General features: G+C 45.3%; 1 pseudogene; it reads left to right on the top strand.

The window, feature by feature from the left end:
* Nucleotides 1-257: 257 nt before the first annotated feature.
* Nucleotides 258-375, top strand: LOC124790707 (annotated as a pseudogene).
* Nucleotides 376-15,687: the final 15,312 nt, after the last annotated feature.

The following is a 15,687-nucleotide window of genomic DNA, read 5'->3' as shown; positions in this document are numbered from 1 at the left end:
TCCAAAACATTTCAGTTATGAGACGTACCATTTATCAATAAAACTATTTATCAGTAAAAACGACGAACTGTAGACTACAGAGTATCTACAGTTCGTATTTTTCATTGATAAATATGAAATTTTCCCATCAAGTAGGACGGAAGAGTACGTTAAGACATTGAAACAACTACTTCTTTAACAAATTGTCTTACTTTTGCATTCCCATATACTAGGCATTTTACTGTACTGAAGAAATTACTCTAATGTTCATGTTTATTGCCAACGGCCTATCCGCAGTGGTAACACCGGTTCCCGTCAGATAACCGAAGTTAAGCGCTGTCGGGCTGGGCTAGTACTTGAATGGGTGACCAACCGGAAGGCCGAGTGCTGTGGAAAATGGGGTGCACTCACCTCTTGTGAGGCAAACTAAGGAGCTACTTTATTGAGAAGTAGCGGCTCCCGTCTCGTAAACTGACATGCGGCTGGGAGAGCGGTGTGCTGACCACATGCCGCTCCAAATTCGCATCCAGTGACGCCTGCGGGCTGAGGATGACACGGCGGCCGGTTGGTACCGTTGGGGGCCTACATGTCCTGTTCGGGGTGAGGTTTTTTATGCTCATATTTATAACCTGATAACATTAAAGCAGATCCTACGAAGAAGTCCCAGCTGGTCCTACGCGTATTCTTGCTGACCACAGAGTTTCCTCAGCATCACACAAATAGTTCATAGAGACGGCGCCATGTGTGTACAAGCATTGTCCTGTTGAAAAATGGCGCCACAGTGCTGTCGTATGAGAGGTAACAACATGAGAACGCAGGGTGTCCGTGATGTATGTTGTGCCATCAGAGTTACCGTAAACACTACCAGTCATGACCCGAAGTCATACCTGATGGTCGTCCCACAACGACGCGGTATGTAACACCACCCCACCTCACCTAAAACCTGTAAGAAAGGGACCCCTCCCACACTTCCTGACGATGGTCATCTGGGGTAGTGCAAAAGCGCTATTCATCGCTGTACACATTGCAACATTATTTACCAGCAGTTCGCGCTTACAGACTAAAGCATCATCCAGGAGCAGCCGTTTCTGTTGCTGTGTTAATGGCAGCCTGCGCATGGGACAGCAATTCCCTGGTCCGGCTGCTTTTAGTCTCCGACTAATGACACAGAATATTGCAGGAAGTCCATTTCTTGTCGTCTGACGGCAGTTTAGCAGAGCATGATGTAACACCAACCATGAATGGGACAACGCGACTTGTGCACACTGTTAAGTTTGTCGACATCCTCAAGCCTACATCACGCGCGGATGGACACATTGTGGCAAGGAGGGTTTATAGCATCGGAAGTTGCCCTCTAAATTGCTGTACAGCACTGAGACGACATTCGAACGGCTATCGCTGAAACAAAGCGTGAGGTTTTGCGTCGTGGTGGTCACCAGCTGATGACTGCTACCTAAAATTTATGCCTCTTAGATATCTGGTGTAGAATGCAACAGAACTGTGCAGTGCCATTTGGAGGCAGCTGTGAAGGCTTTGCCGACCCAGATAGTATGCATCCGTCTGCTCAGCGCCGTGGTGTGCGAAGAATGTGGGCAGGGGGGGGGGGCGCCTGGAGTGGAACATGAGTCGAGTTGTTTTCACTGACATATGTAGAACTTTTATGACGCCAGATAATCATCGGCGGAGAGAGTTTACGTGGCCAGGTACCACGGGTTTAGTGGGGAAGTGGGTCAGGCATATTTTGGGATGATATGATGGACCGAAGTCGTGCACTTCTCGTCGCTGTCGAGGATACTTGAGGGCTGTACAGTACCCGCACAGGGGCCTCCTGTTGTCTTTCAAGATTCATGATGGCAATGCACGAGCACTCTGTGCCCACCCTGTGAATACCTTCCTCTAGGAGTCAGGAATAAAGCAAAGGAAATAGCCTGCGGTGTCTGCTCATGTAAAACCTGCTGAGCGTGCTTCGCAGCAGTTGAAATTTGCTTTGCGTCCTCGCGGGAGCCTACCTCAGTAGGCCTCCAGGATGGGATGGGGAACAGGCTTGAGCAGTAACGTTTCAACCACACTGGAAATGTTATGCTGAGCGGTATCTACGGATGTTTCAATGCAGTGGGTGGAGCAATATGCTACTGAGTCGTACCCCGCAGCAGTTTCTGATTTCACTGATGTGCAAATAAACTGCAGGCCATACAAACAGCATCTCCAAAAGGCTGCATACAATGCGCGTCAAAGTAGTACGAAGCATGCTACACGCATGGATTCGCAAGTGATTAACATTTCAGTGCAAACATACAATCTATATGTGAAGGATGATTTCGAGGCTGTATTCTTATTCAGAAATAGCATTTGCCTTGAGAAAGTCGTATTACGCATTAAGTAAGAAGTAGAAACTTTCGGAATCCAACAATGGTAGCATTTTTGAGGTCTCTGAATACTTAATATATTGTTCACGATATATCTGATTCCATTGGTAGGGTTCCCACGATTGTCACGTGAACATGGAATCGATTGATTTCAGGTGCCAAAATCAATGCTATCGTGTACATCAGCGGCACCACGTAACTAGCGCCCGAAAGGACTGACATATTGTACTCCAAGCCATATGGGATCGTTCAGCACCGTCATGGACATGGGGTTCTTTGCAGCTAGGGGAGTATCCACACAGGCAGTGCAACAGTGTCCGGAGGACCACAGACGATCAGCAAGACAACCACCGTTGCAGCTTGCCTTGATGCAGCAGCAGACTGTGGCATGCCGACATGGTATGCCCATTAACAACAATGGACGCTGTTTTTAGTTGAATACGAGTTGTGCAAACAAGTTGACAATGGAATTATACATACGTGGAGGCTCTATAGAGAACGAACGTTGTCAACTTGCTACAACATCCAAAAGGTGATTGTTGTCATTGTCATCGAGCTATGGGACCAGCACATGGCGTGACAGCTTGGTGTATCATAGGGTACACATCAGGATCGCCTTTGGTCCACATAACTGGATTATCAATAGGATAACGCAAGATCACACATTGCCCTTGTGTTCCTGATACTTCTATATGCAGAGGGTATTCGACTGTTGCCCTAACCATCATGTTCTCCAGATACCTCACCCACTGAAAACGTCTGAACATAGTTGCCACCACTTGTCATCCACACTATGACTGATGAACTCTGGCCCGAACAAAAGTACCATGGGATAACATATTAGTGTCTCTCAACTAAGCTCGCAATATTTGGGCAGTCATTATCCTACAACAGAGTCAACATTGCTGGGCGTTTGGACTTGACGGCGCACTTGAGTTTTTGCAAAGTATCCACATACCGCTGTGAGTTAGTTATGGCTCCGTGTTCCAGAAAGTCAATGAGCAGCGGGCCCATTCAGTGAGCCGGCCAGTGTGGCCGAGCGGTTCTAGGCGCTTCAGTGTGAAACCGTGCAACCACTACAGTCGCAGGTTCGAATCCTGCCTCGGGCATGGATGTGTGTTATGTCCTTAGGTTAGTTAGGTTAAAGTAGTTCTAAGTTCTAGGGGACTGATGACCTCAGATGTTGAGTCCCATAGTGCTCAGAGCCAGAGCCATGCAGTGAAAGGAAAAGATCATTATGACTTTCGTGAAGATGACGTGCCTATTGTTCTACTCTGCTGTGAAACCCTTACACATACTCCATACAGGCCCGATCTCTCCTGATGCGATTTCCATATCTTTGGAAGCCCGAAGAAGACATTCGTGTCCGTCGATTTGCTTTCGAGGAAGAGATGCCCGCCTGGGCGCAATCATGGCTCCGTAGACAACCGCAAACATTTTTTTCATTGACCGTCTTGTCTCACACTGGGATAAATGTATAGACTGGAAACAGCAGAGTATCTATAACACTTCCTTTGGAACGCCAGATATACAGTAACTTGTGTTTCATCTCTAACTTCCCGTCAATTACTTCGAAATGTGTCCTTTCTTCCAGGAAACCACAAATAAAGTCGCTTAACTGAGGCGATACTCCACAGGCATGTAAATTGATTAAGAAGCTGGTAGTGAGGAACTGTGTCATAAGCCATTTGAGATCTCTATTCAATAGTACTGTTACATCATGCGAACAAGGGGCCAGTTGTGTTCCACGAAGTATTTCGTAACGAAACATAGTATGTGTTCCAAAATCCTGTTGCCAACTGTTGTCAGTGATAGAAGTGTATAATTCAGCGTATCATTTCTATTTCCTTTCTTGTGTATTGATGTGACTTGTGCAAGTTTCCAGTCCTTGTATATGGATCATTCGTCGATGAGCGGTTGTGTGTAATTGCTAAAGATGAAGCTCTTACATCAGCATACTTCCAAAAGGAACCTAATTGATATGCATGCTGGACTAGAAGACTTGCCTTTAAGTGACTTTTGCTTCACTACACCGAGTGTGTCTACAAGTCACTGATGTAGCTGTCCTTGATTTTAATTCTGGAATATTTACTGCATCTTCTTTGGCGGAGGAATTTCGGAAAACAGTGTTTAGTAATTTCGCTTTAGCGGCTCTGTCATCTGGAATATTACCATATCTATAGCACAATGATGCTGAAACAGAAGTTTCATTTGTAGAAGCTATGAAAAGCATCTCACATTGAAGTTCGACCTAAGTTTTTACAGTTTCTCTAAAATATCGCCGGCAGTGAACGAATGATGAGTTACAGGAGGCTTCTATATCTACATTTATACTGCGCAAGCCCCACAACGATGCGTGGCGGAGGGCACTTTACATGTCACTGTCATTACCTCCCTTTCCTGATCCACTCGCATATGGTTCGCGGGAAAAACGACTGCCGGAACGCCTCCGTGCGCGCTCGAATCTCTCTAATTTTACATTCGTGATATCCTCGGGAGGTATAAGTAGGGGGAAGCAATATATTCGATACCTCATCCAGAAACGCAACTTCTCGAAACTTGGAGAGCAAGCTACACCGCGATGCAGAGCGCCTCTTTTGCGGAGTCTGCTACTTGAGTTTGCTTAACATCACCGTAACGCTATCACGCTTACCAAATAACCCTGTGACGAAACGCGCCGCTCTTCTTTGGATCTTCTCTATCTCCTCTGTCAAACCGACCTGGTTCGGATCCCTCACTGATGAGCATTACTCAAGTATAGGCCGAACGAGTGTTTTGTAAGCCACCTCTTTTGTTGATGGACTACATTTTCTAAGGGCTCTCCCAATGAATCTCAACCTGGCACCCGCCTTACCAACAATTAATTTTATATGATCATTCCACTTCAAATCGTTCCGTACGCATACTCCCAGATATTTTACAGAAGTAACTGCTACCAGTGTTTGTTCCGCTATCATATAATCATACAATAAAGGATCCTTCTTTCTATGTATTCGCAATACATTACATTTGTCTATGCTAAGGGTCAGTTGCCACTCCCTGCACCAAGTGCCTATCCGCTGCAGATCTTCCTGCACTTCGCTGCAATTTTCTAATGCTGCAACTTCTCTGTATACTACAGCATCATCCGCGAAAAGCCGCATGGAACTCCCGACACTATCTACTAGGTCATTTATATACACTCCTGGAAATGGAAAAAAGAACACATTGACACCGGTGTGTCAGACCCACCATACTTGCTCCGGACACTGCGAGAGGGCTGTACAAGCAATGATCACACGCACGGCACAGCGGACACACCGGGAACCGCGGTGTTGGCCGTCGAATGGCGCTAGCTGCGCAGCATTTGTGCACCGCCGCCGTCAGTGTCAGCCAGTTTGCCGTGGCATACGGAGCTCCATCGCAGTCTTTAACACTGGTAGCATGTCGCGAGAGCGTGGACGTGAACCGTATGTGCAGTTGACGGACTTTGAGCGAGGGCGTATAGTGGGCATGCGGGAGGCCGGGTGGACGTACCGCCGAATTGCTCAACACGTGGGGCGTGAGGTCTCCACAGTACATCGATGTTGTCGCCAGTGGTCGGTGGAAGGTGCACGTGCCCGTCGACCTGGGACCGGACCGCAGCGACGCACGGATGCACGCCAAGACCGTAGGATCCTACGCAGTGCCGTAGGGGACTGCACCGCCACTTCCCAGCAAATTAGGGACACTGTTGCTCCTGGGGTATCGGCGAGGACCATTCGCAACCGTCTCCATGAAGCTGGGCTGCGGTCCCGCACACCGTTAGGCCGTCTTCCGCTCACGCCCCAACATCGTGCAGCCCGCCTCCAGTGGTGTCGCGACAGGCGTGAATGGAGGAACGAATGGAGACGTGTCGTCTTCAGCGATGAGAGTCGCTTCTGCCTTGGTGCCAATGATGGCCGTATGCGTGTTTGGCGCCGTACAGGTGAGCGCCACAATCAGGACTGCATACGACCGAGGCACACAGGGCCAACACCCGGCATCATGGTGTGGGGAGCGATCTCCTACACTGGCCGTACACCACTGGTGATCGTCGAGGGGACACTGAATAGTGCACGGTACATCCAAACCGTCATCGAACCCATCGTTCTACCATTCCTAGACCGGCAAGGGAACTTGCTGTTCCAACAGGACAATGCACGTCCGCATGTACCCCGTGCCACCCAACGTGCTCTAGAAGGTGTAAGTCAACTACCCTGGCCAGCAAGATCTCCGGATCTGTCCCCCATTGAGCATGTTTGGGACTGGATGAAGCGTCGTCTCACGCGGTCTGCACGTCCAGCACGAACGCTGGTCCAACTGAGGCGCCAGGTGGAAATGGCATGGCAAGCCGTTCCACAGGACTACATCCAGCATCTCTACGATCGTCTCCATGGGAGAATAGCAGCCTGCATTGCTGCGAAAGGTGGATATACACTGTACTAGTGCCGACATTGTGCATGCTCTGTTGCCTGTGTCTATGTGCCTGTGGTTCTGTCAGTGTGATCATGTGATGTATCTGACCCCAGGAATGTGTCAATAAAGTTTCCCCTTCCTGGGACAATGAATTCACGGTGTTCTTATTTCAATTTCCAGGAGTGTATATTGTGAAAGGCAATGGTCCCATAACACTCCCCCGTGGTACGCCAGAGGTTACTTTAACGTCTGTAGACGTCTTTCCACTGAGAACAACATGCTGTGTTCTGTTTGCTAAAAACTCTTCAATCCAGTCACACAGCTGGTCTGATATTCCGTAGGCTCTTACTTTGTTTATCAGGCGACAGTGCGGAACTGTATCGAACGCCTTCCGGGAGTCAAGGAATATGGCATCTACCTGGGAGCCTGTATCTAATATTTTCTGGGTCAAATGAACAAATAAAGCGAGTTGGGTCTTACACGATCGCTGTTTCCGGAATCCATGTTGATTCCTACAGAGTAGATTCTGGATTTCCAGAAATTACATGATACGCGAGCAGAGAACATGTTCTAAAATTCTACGAGGGTTATTCCAAAAGTAAGGGCCGATTGATTGCTAAATTGAAACCACAGTGAACATCAGAAATGTTTTACTTGTAACAATTAGCTACACCTTTCAGCTACTTCTCTACGTAGTCGCCGTTCTGACTTAGACTTTTGTCATAGCGTTGTACCAACTTTTCAATAGCCTCATCATAGAAGGCAGCCGCCAGTGCTTTCCGCCAATTCTCCACGCTGGCCTACACCTCGTTGTCTGTGTCAAAATGTTGTCCTCAAAGACAGCGGTTCATGTGACCAGAGATGAAACTCAGGGGGAGACAATTGCGGACTGTATTGTGGGTAATCTCACATTTCCATTTGAAAACGATGCAGGAGCATCTTCATTGCCCCTGCAGAATGCGGCTGGGAATTGTCGTGAAGACGAAACAGCACGACAGTTATGTAATGTTGGCTGCATAGCTTCAGGCGAAATTTCTCACCAGGCCCTCGTACTTGGCGGCAGACACTATTTTCTAGACATCTTTACGCACTCACTGCGAGCTCAGAAATGAGAAGAGCGACGTGATGCTAACTGGGGTTATACTAGAGACACTACCCAACACATCTGTGCAAAGCTTTATCGGATTTTCATAGTCGTTTCCATTTCGCGACCGATCGGACCTTACTTTTGGAATAACCCTCGTACAACAGGTCGATGTCAGACATATAGGCTTATAGTTTTGCGCATCTGCTCGACGACCCTTCTTGAAAACTGGGACTACCTGTGCTCTTTTGGTTCCGAAATGTCTCACTCTCTGGTAAACTAGAGCAGTTGTGCAACTTGACGGCCGCTCGGCGGTGGATGGCAGAACGCGCAGCGGAGCGACGGAGGAGACCGCGGCGCAGTACGGAGCGGCCGCTTGCGAAACGCTTCCTGGGTCAGGGCGGCGGCGGCCCCCCCAAGGTCAAGGCCGGCTGAGCCCGTGGCGTTTACATAAGGTAAGTCCGCCGTGCCGTGCTGACGTCAGCGGCACGTCGCGTCGCAGGTGGCGGCCCGGGCTGGGCAAGGTCGCGGGGGCCCGCCGGGATGCGCGCAGACCTGTGTGATCTACTTGTCGCCTCTACGGCGCGCGTCGCGCTTGCCAACACAGGCCAGGCCAAGAATCGTGTCTACCACTATCCAGGGGGATTTCCGGTCTCGGAGCTTTATTTTATACTCATATTCAACGTTTCTTACCTGAAAAAATTATTTTTCCATACAAATCTTTATTGACAAACAAAAGTACATATCTTAAATGCACTACTGGCGATTAAAATTGCTACACCAAGAAGAAATGCAGATGATAAACGGGTATTCATTGGACAATTATATTGAACTGACATGTGATTACATTTTCACGCAATTTGGGTTCATATATTCTGAGAAATCAGTACCCAGAACAACCACCCCTGGCTGTAATAACGGCCTTGATACGCCTGGGCATTGAGTCAAACATAGCTTGGATGGCGCGTACACGATACCACAGTTCATCAAGAGTAGTGACTGGCGTATTGTGACGAGCCACTTGCTCGACCATCATTCAACAGACGTTTTTCAATTGGTGCCGTCGTGCATTATCCTGTTGAAATGTAGGGTTTCCCAGGGTTCGAATGAAGGGTAGAGCCACAGGTCGTAACACATCTGAAATGTAACGTCCACTGTTCAAAGTGCCGTCACTGCGAACAAGAGGTGACCGAAACGTGTAACCAATGTGCACCCCATACCATCACGCCGGGTGATACACCAGTATGGCGATGATCAATACACGCTTCGAATGTGCGTTCACAGCGATGTCGCCAAACGCGGATGCGACCATCATGATGCTGTAAACAGAACCTGGATTCATCCGAAAAAATGACGTTTTGCCATTCCTGCACCCAGGTTCGTCGTTGAGTACACCATCGCAGGCGCTATGGTTTGTGATGCAGCATCAAGGGTAACCGCAGCCATGGTCTCCGAGATGACAGCCCATGCTGCTGCAAACGTTGTCACACTGTTCGTGCAGATGGTTGTTGACTTGCAAACGTCCCCATCTGTTGACTAAGGGATCGAGACGTGGCTGCACGATCCGTTACAGCCATGCGGATAAGATGCCTGTCATCTCGACTGCTAGTGATACGAGGCCCCTGGGATCCAGCACGGCGTTCCGTATTACCCTCCTGAACCCACCGATTCCATATTCTGCTAACAGTCATTGGATCTCGACCAACGCGAGCAGCAATCTCGCGATACGATAAACCGCAATTGCGGTAGGCTACAATCCGACATTTATCAAAGTCGGAAACGTGATGGAATGCATTTCCCTTCCTTACACGAGGCATCACAACAACGTTTCACCAGGAAACCTCGGTGAACTGCTGTTTGTGTACGAGAAATCGGTTGGAAACTTTCCTCATGTCAGCACGTTGTAGGTGTCGCCACCGGCGCCAACCTTGTGTGAATGCTCTGAAAAGCTAATCATTTGCATATCACAGCATCTTCTTCCTGTCGGTTAAATTTGGCGTCTGTAGCACTTCATCTTCGTGGTGTTGCAATTTTAATGCCAGCAGTGTACTATGAAAATAATTTTTGGCCTTTAAATTGTTAAGCCTATGCAGCACAAATTGGCTGGCAAAATACCTCTGCGTGGATTACACAACTAAACAGTTCGCATGACTTAGAGTGAAGTACAGGTCTTCAATCAAAATTGAACATATGCACTTTATCAGAATTAAATTATGACGTGAACCTCGAAACTGAAATTTCCCGAAGTGCGTTTCAAAATAGCGGCTAATTGAAAAGGCAAGTACTGAAAATCGACCTACCGGGGGATCAAAAAGTCAGTATAAATTTGAAAACGGAATAAATCACGGAATAATGTAGATAGAGAGGTGCAAATTGACACACATGCTTGGGATGACATGGGGTTTTATTAGAAACAAAAAAATACAAAAGTTCACAAATGTCCGACAGACCAGAATACCAATAATTGGCATAACAAAGTAATACAAAGCATAGATAATGTCCTTTACAGGAAGTGCTTAACATGTCCATCATTATTCCTCAACAATAGCTGTAGTCGAGGAATAATGTTGTGAACAGCACAGTAAAGCATGTCCCGAGTTATGGTGAGGCATTGGCGTCGGTCCCTAGAGATGTCGGTCGATCACGATACACTTGCGACTTCAGGTAACCCCAAAGCCAATAATCGCATGGACTGAGGTCTGGGGACTTGGGAGGCCAAGCATGACGAAAGCGGCGGCTGAGCACACGATCATCACCAAACGACGCGCCCAAGAGATCCTTCACGAGTCTAGCAATTTTTTTTTTTTGTTTCTGATAAAACCCCATGTCATTCCAAGCATTTGTGTCAATTTTTAGCTCTCTATCTACATTATTCTGTGGTTTATTAAGTTTTCAAATTTATGCTGACTTTTTGATCAGCCGGTATTTTGTTTCCCATAAATGTGAATAAATAACAAAATGGCTCTGAGCACTAAGGGACTTAACTTCTGAGGACATCAGTCCCCTAGAACTTAGAACTACTTAAACCTAACTAACCTAAGGACATCACACACATCCATGCCCGAGGCAGGATTCGAACCTGCGACCATAGCGGACGCGCGGTTCCAGACTGTAGCGTCTAGAACCGCTCGGCCACTCCGTCCGGCAATAAATAACAAACATTATGAAAAAGTATGCTTTTTTTGAGTTCTCGCCAAAATTACAGGTGTATTATTAACTCGAAGACCGGAAAACCGAGTACATCTACATCTACATGGATACTCTGCAAATCACATTTAAGTGTCTGGCAGAGGGTTCATCGAACCACCTTCACAATTCTCTATTATTCCAATCTCGTATAGCGCGTGGAAAGAATGAACACCTACATCTTTGAGTACGAGCTCTGATTTTACTTATTTTATCGTGGTGATCGTTCCTCCCTATGTGGATCCGTGTCAACAAAATATTTTCGCATTCGGAGGAGAAAGTTGGTGATTGGAATTTCGTGAGAAGATTCCGTCGCAACGAAAAACGCCTTTCTTTTAACGATTTCCAGCCCAAAACCTGTATCATTTCTGTGACACTCTCTCCCATATGTCGCGATAATACAAAACGTGCTGCCTTTATTTGAACTTTTTTGATGTATTCCGTCAGTCCTATCTGGTAAGGATCCCACACCGCGAAGCAGTATTCTAAAAGAGGACTGACAAGCGTAGTGTAGGCAGTCTCCTTAGTAGGTCTGTTACATTTTCTAAGTGCCCTACCAACAAAACGCAGTCCTTGGTTACGATTCCCCACAACATATTCTGTGTGTTCCTTCCAACTTAAGTTGTTCGTGATTGTAATTCCTAGGTATTTAGTTGAATTTACGGCCTTTAGATTAGACTGATTTATCGTGTAACCGAAGTTTAACGAGTTCCTTTCAGCACTCATGTGGATGACCTCTCACTTTTCGTTATTCAGGTTCAACTGTCACTTTTCGTACCATTTAGATATTTTTCTAAATCGTTTTGGAATTTGATCTCCTGATGATTTTATTAGTCGATAAACGACTGCGTCATCTGCAAACAACCGAAGACGGATGCTCAGATTGTCTCACAAATCGTTTATATAGATAAGAAACAGCAAAGGGCCTGTAACACTACCTTGGGGCACGCCAGAAATCACTTCTGTTTTACTCGATGACTTTCCGTCAGTTACTACGAACTGTGACCTCTCTGACAGGAAATTACAAATCCAGTCTCATAACTGAGACGATGTTCCATAAGCACGCAATTTGAATACGAGCCGCTTGTGTGGTACAGTGTCAAAAACCTTCCGGAAATCATGTAGTTTTTTTTGCTTTTTAATCACGCGAACCAGTTTAAGAAGCACTTTTAATAAATTTACTTACGTCTTGACCATACTTTTACTTCTCATCAACCTTACACGTTTCAACTTCCCGTCATTTTCAAAGGCTACAAAAATACGACATAGAACTGGTATCAGACAATATGGAAATATGATACATTTCACCATTGATAAGAGACATGTTATAATGACTATAATGTGGCTTCCTAGCTTACCATTGCCATGTCAGCCATGTAAAAACATTAGATACGTTGTATCACGTCAACATAGGCAACGGCCTTGTAAGAGTGGATACACCAGTTCCCGTGAGATCACCGAAGTTAAGCGCTGTCGGGCATGGTCGGCACTTGGCTGGGTGACCATCTGGGCCGCCATGCGCTGTTGCCGTTTCTCGGGGTGCACTCAGCCTCGTGATACCAATTGAGGAGCTACTCGACTGAATAGTAGCGGCTTCGGCCACGAATACCATCATAACGACCCCACGCCCCTCCTATCTGCATCCTCAGCTGAGGATGACACTGCGGTCGTATGGTCCCGGTTGGCCACTCGTGGCCTGAAGACGAAGAGAGTATCACGTCAACATTGTCGAGCACGAGATAAGTGCAAATTGCTACCAAGAGAAAATATGGGAAGCCAAATGGACTAGACCGCCAGGCGGTGCTGCGTACGTGGTACACGTTCTAGGGGACCGATGACCTCAGAAGGTAAGGCCCATAGTGCTCAGAGCCATTTGAACCAGACCGTTTGAAATGTTGTGACTACAAATGTTTATAAGATGACAACTTAAAGCTAGGAAGCCACATTCTAGTTGTTGTAACACGTCTTTAACAGTGGTAAAATGTATCAAATTGTTATATCGTCTGATACCAGTTTTATGTCGTATTTTTATAGCCTTTGAAAATGACGGGAAGGCGAAACGCGTAGGGTCGATGAAAAATAAAAGTATAGTCAAGACATAAGAGAAGTTATTAAATGTGCATCCAGATGGCCGCGTCGTCACATAGCATTTCCATGCAAATTGTAGCAGTGTAACAGGCGTTGTCTCGAGACACACGCATTTAAAATTTTGAGACCGATATGTAGGCCTATATAGAAACATTAGCACTGGAATAAATTGAGATTTCTATCAATTCATAATTTCAGTGCTGGAGTTTTGTAAAGTTTTTTTTTCCTTGATGGAAAGAAGAGAAATTTGTGTCACTTTTATCGATTCATGTTTATGTATAATCTATGTCTCTACTTTATCGCCGAAGAAAATTAAGATCCATCCTTCTACTGTCTGTGAATCTTGCCCGGTTCATGTTCCTATGGTTCTGTAAGTTACATGTAAGTTTAACTCTGTATGCTAAATTACGTGAATAGTTATTGTAATGTCTGATATATAGCCCTGTTTGTCTTTTCAATACCATCACCTATCCGAATTTTCCTCTTGCAGATAATATTCATTGAGCTTTTAGATTTTTATTTCAAGTTTTACATAAGGGAAATTGGTGACGTACTGCTGGATAGCGAAAGACCGAACGCTAATCGCATTCTCTCATTACGTATTTCCTTAAATGAAACTGAAGCCTCCTTGAGATATTTCGTACCGTTCAGTTTCCAATAGCTTATGTGATATTTTTTTTATAGGAATTGCTGTAAGGGAGTGGTTCCCAGCCTTTCTTAGATCATTACCCTGAGTGCAATTATATATTACCTCTAAACCCACCCCCTCCCCCACTGCCGTCTGTTACCCCCCCCCCCTCCCACACACATTAACACCAAATTTAGTACCTAACTAAACTGTAGAATGAAATACTTTTCTTGGAACACTTTTATTTTTAAAATGATGAAAGATGAATGGTATTTAGATTGCGTGTGTGTGTTTTAGAATGAGAGACGAAGGAATTCGTGGTGCATCGCAAGTGTGACTCACAACTCCTTCTCACTTAAGAATGCTAACTATACCAGTGAGGGTAGACACTTGTTACAAAACTACTTCCCCTGCGTTACTCCTCTCCATTGCAGCATTTGCTTGACCTGCACACTGCAATCCATTTAAAATAAATGAAGTTGAAATGTGTGCAGTATACTTGATTGCTGCATTCCTTACTTCTGAACTGGCAGAAACTGGAAGACTTCAAGCTGTTTACGCTTTGTTGCTGATCACAACCACTAATAATAATAGTAATAACAATAATAATACTACTAATAATAACACAGTATTGTGGTACCTCTTATGTAGTTACTGTCGTGTTGTCAAATGATTCATTTATCTGTTCCGGAGCGAGTGATGAAGAAATTCCTGAACTACTACAGGTACTATCTACGACTTGGTGAAGACAGTTTTATTTTAAGATATTTAGCATTTGTTACATTTGTTACGTATATGTCTCACTTTTATCACCAATGACATATGGGACAAAGCCCAACATATGTGTGTACCGGGTGGACTATGTAAGAAACCTGTAACATCCACCGAATTGATGCTACTAATTGAGAAAAAGTAATTATTAATAACTTATACAATCAGTATAAAAACTTATATAATCAATATAAAATTTTGAGAATAGTAATGATCTTTTGAAAGTAATTTAGTTTCGTGACTGAAACAGAATCGAATGTCCTAGTTTTTACTCCCAAGAAATTTTCATTTTACCAGTCAGGGGGTTGTTACCTCCAGGTTGGGAACCGCTGCAGTAAAGGTGATAGGTCAACCGCCATCTAATAAGAGCGTTAACCAGTTTACTCACTGGTCTGATACGAAAGCAGAGGAAGAGGGCACCTTTGAGGTAAAAAGTACTAAATGAATGCTAAATACCTCTTTCGCACTGAACTGTAAGGTGTACTAAATTATATTTCTGGCCCCCATCTTCAATTAAGTTTGCTTCCCCGTAAAACACACAGAACCTTAAAAATAAGTAGCTCTTCTGTTTGTAACTTTAACATTTTTCAACTTACCACTAATCTGCTATTCCTGAGCATAAAACGTTCCTCCATATCGAAGATCTCATTTTCTAAAACTCAAGTCTCTCCCTCCGTAATTCTAGCCTCGACGCTGCTCTCGAACGAGCGCTTGTCCGAACGCGTGAGGTGTTTCTCTCCCCTTTTCGTGGCGAACTAGCAAGCCGTGATGCCGATAACGAATCCCATGACTTTCATGTTCTGCTGGACATCCTTAAATCTGTCATTAAAAATAACTCACGCACGACTGCAAGCAAGTTGGACGACTTTTATACTCCAAAATACGTGTTTTGGAGCATAAGACCAAATTAATGAATTCTGCGTATAGGTTCCGAGGCATCTCTCCATCAAATTGTCGTCTGTCAGATGATTATAGACATCAGCAATACTTTCAACAACTTCACTCCTCATAGGAGGTTTATGATCAAACGTTTCCAGTGATACGTTCATCTCAACTTGATTACATTCACACCAACTCTCAAAACAGCAGTCGTGCTGTAGATTGTCATTCGTTGAACACCTGTTATAAAGTGTTGCTATAATTGCTCTTTTCATCTCACTTTTGTCGAA

This window comes from Schistocerca piceifrons, chromosome 3 (assembly GCF_021461385.2).
Source record: "Schistocerca piceifrons isolate TAMUIC-IGC-003096 chromosome 3, iqSchPice1.1, whole genome shotgun sequence".
Lineage (NCBI taxonomy): Eukaryota > Metazoa > Arthropoda > Insecta > Orthoptera > Acrididae > Schistocerca > Schistocerca piceifrons.
The sequence above is the reverse complement of the archived record's forward strand: the minus strand, read 5'-3'. Positions and strand labels throughout refer to the sequence as shown.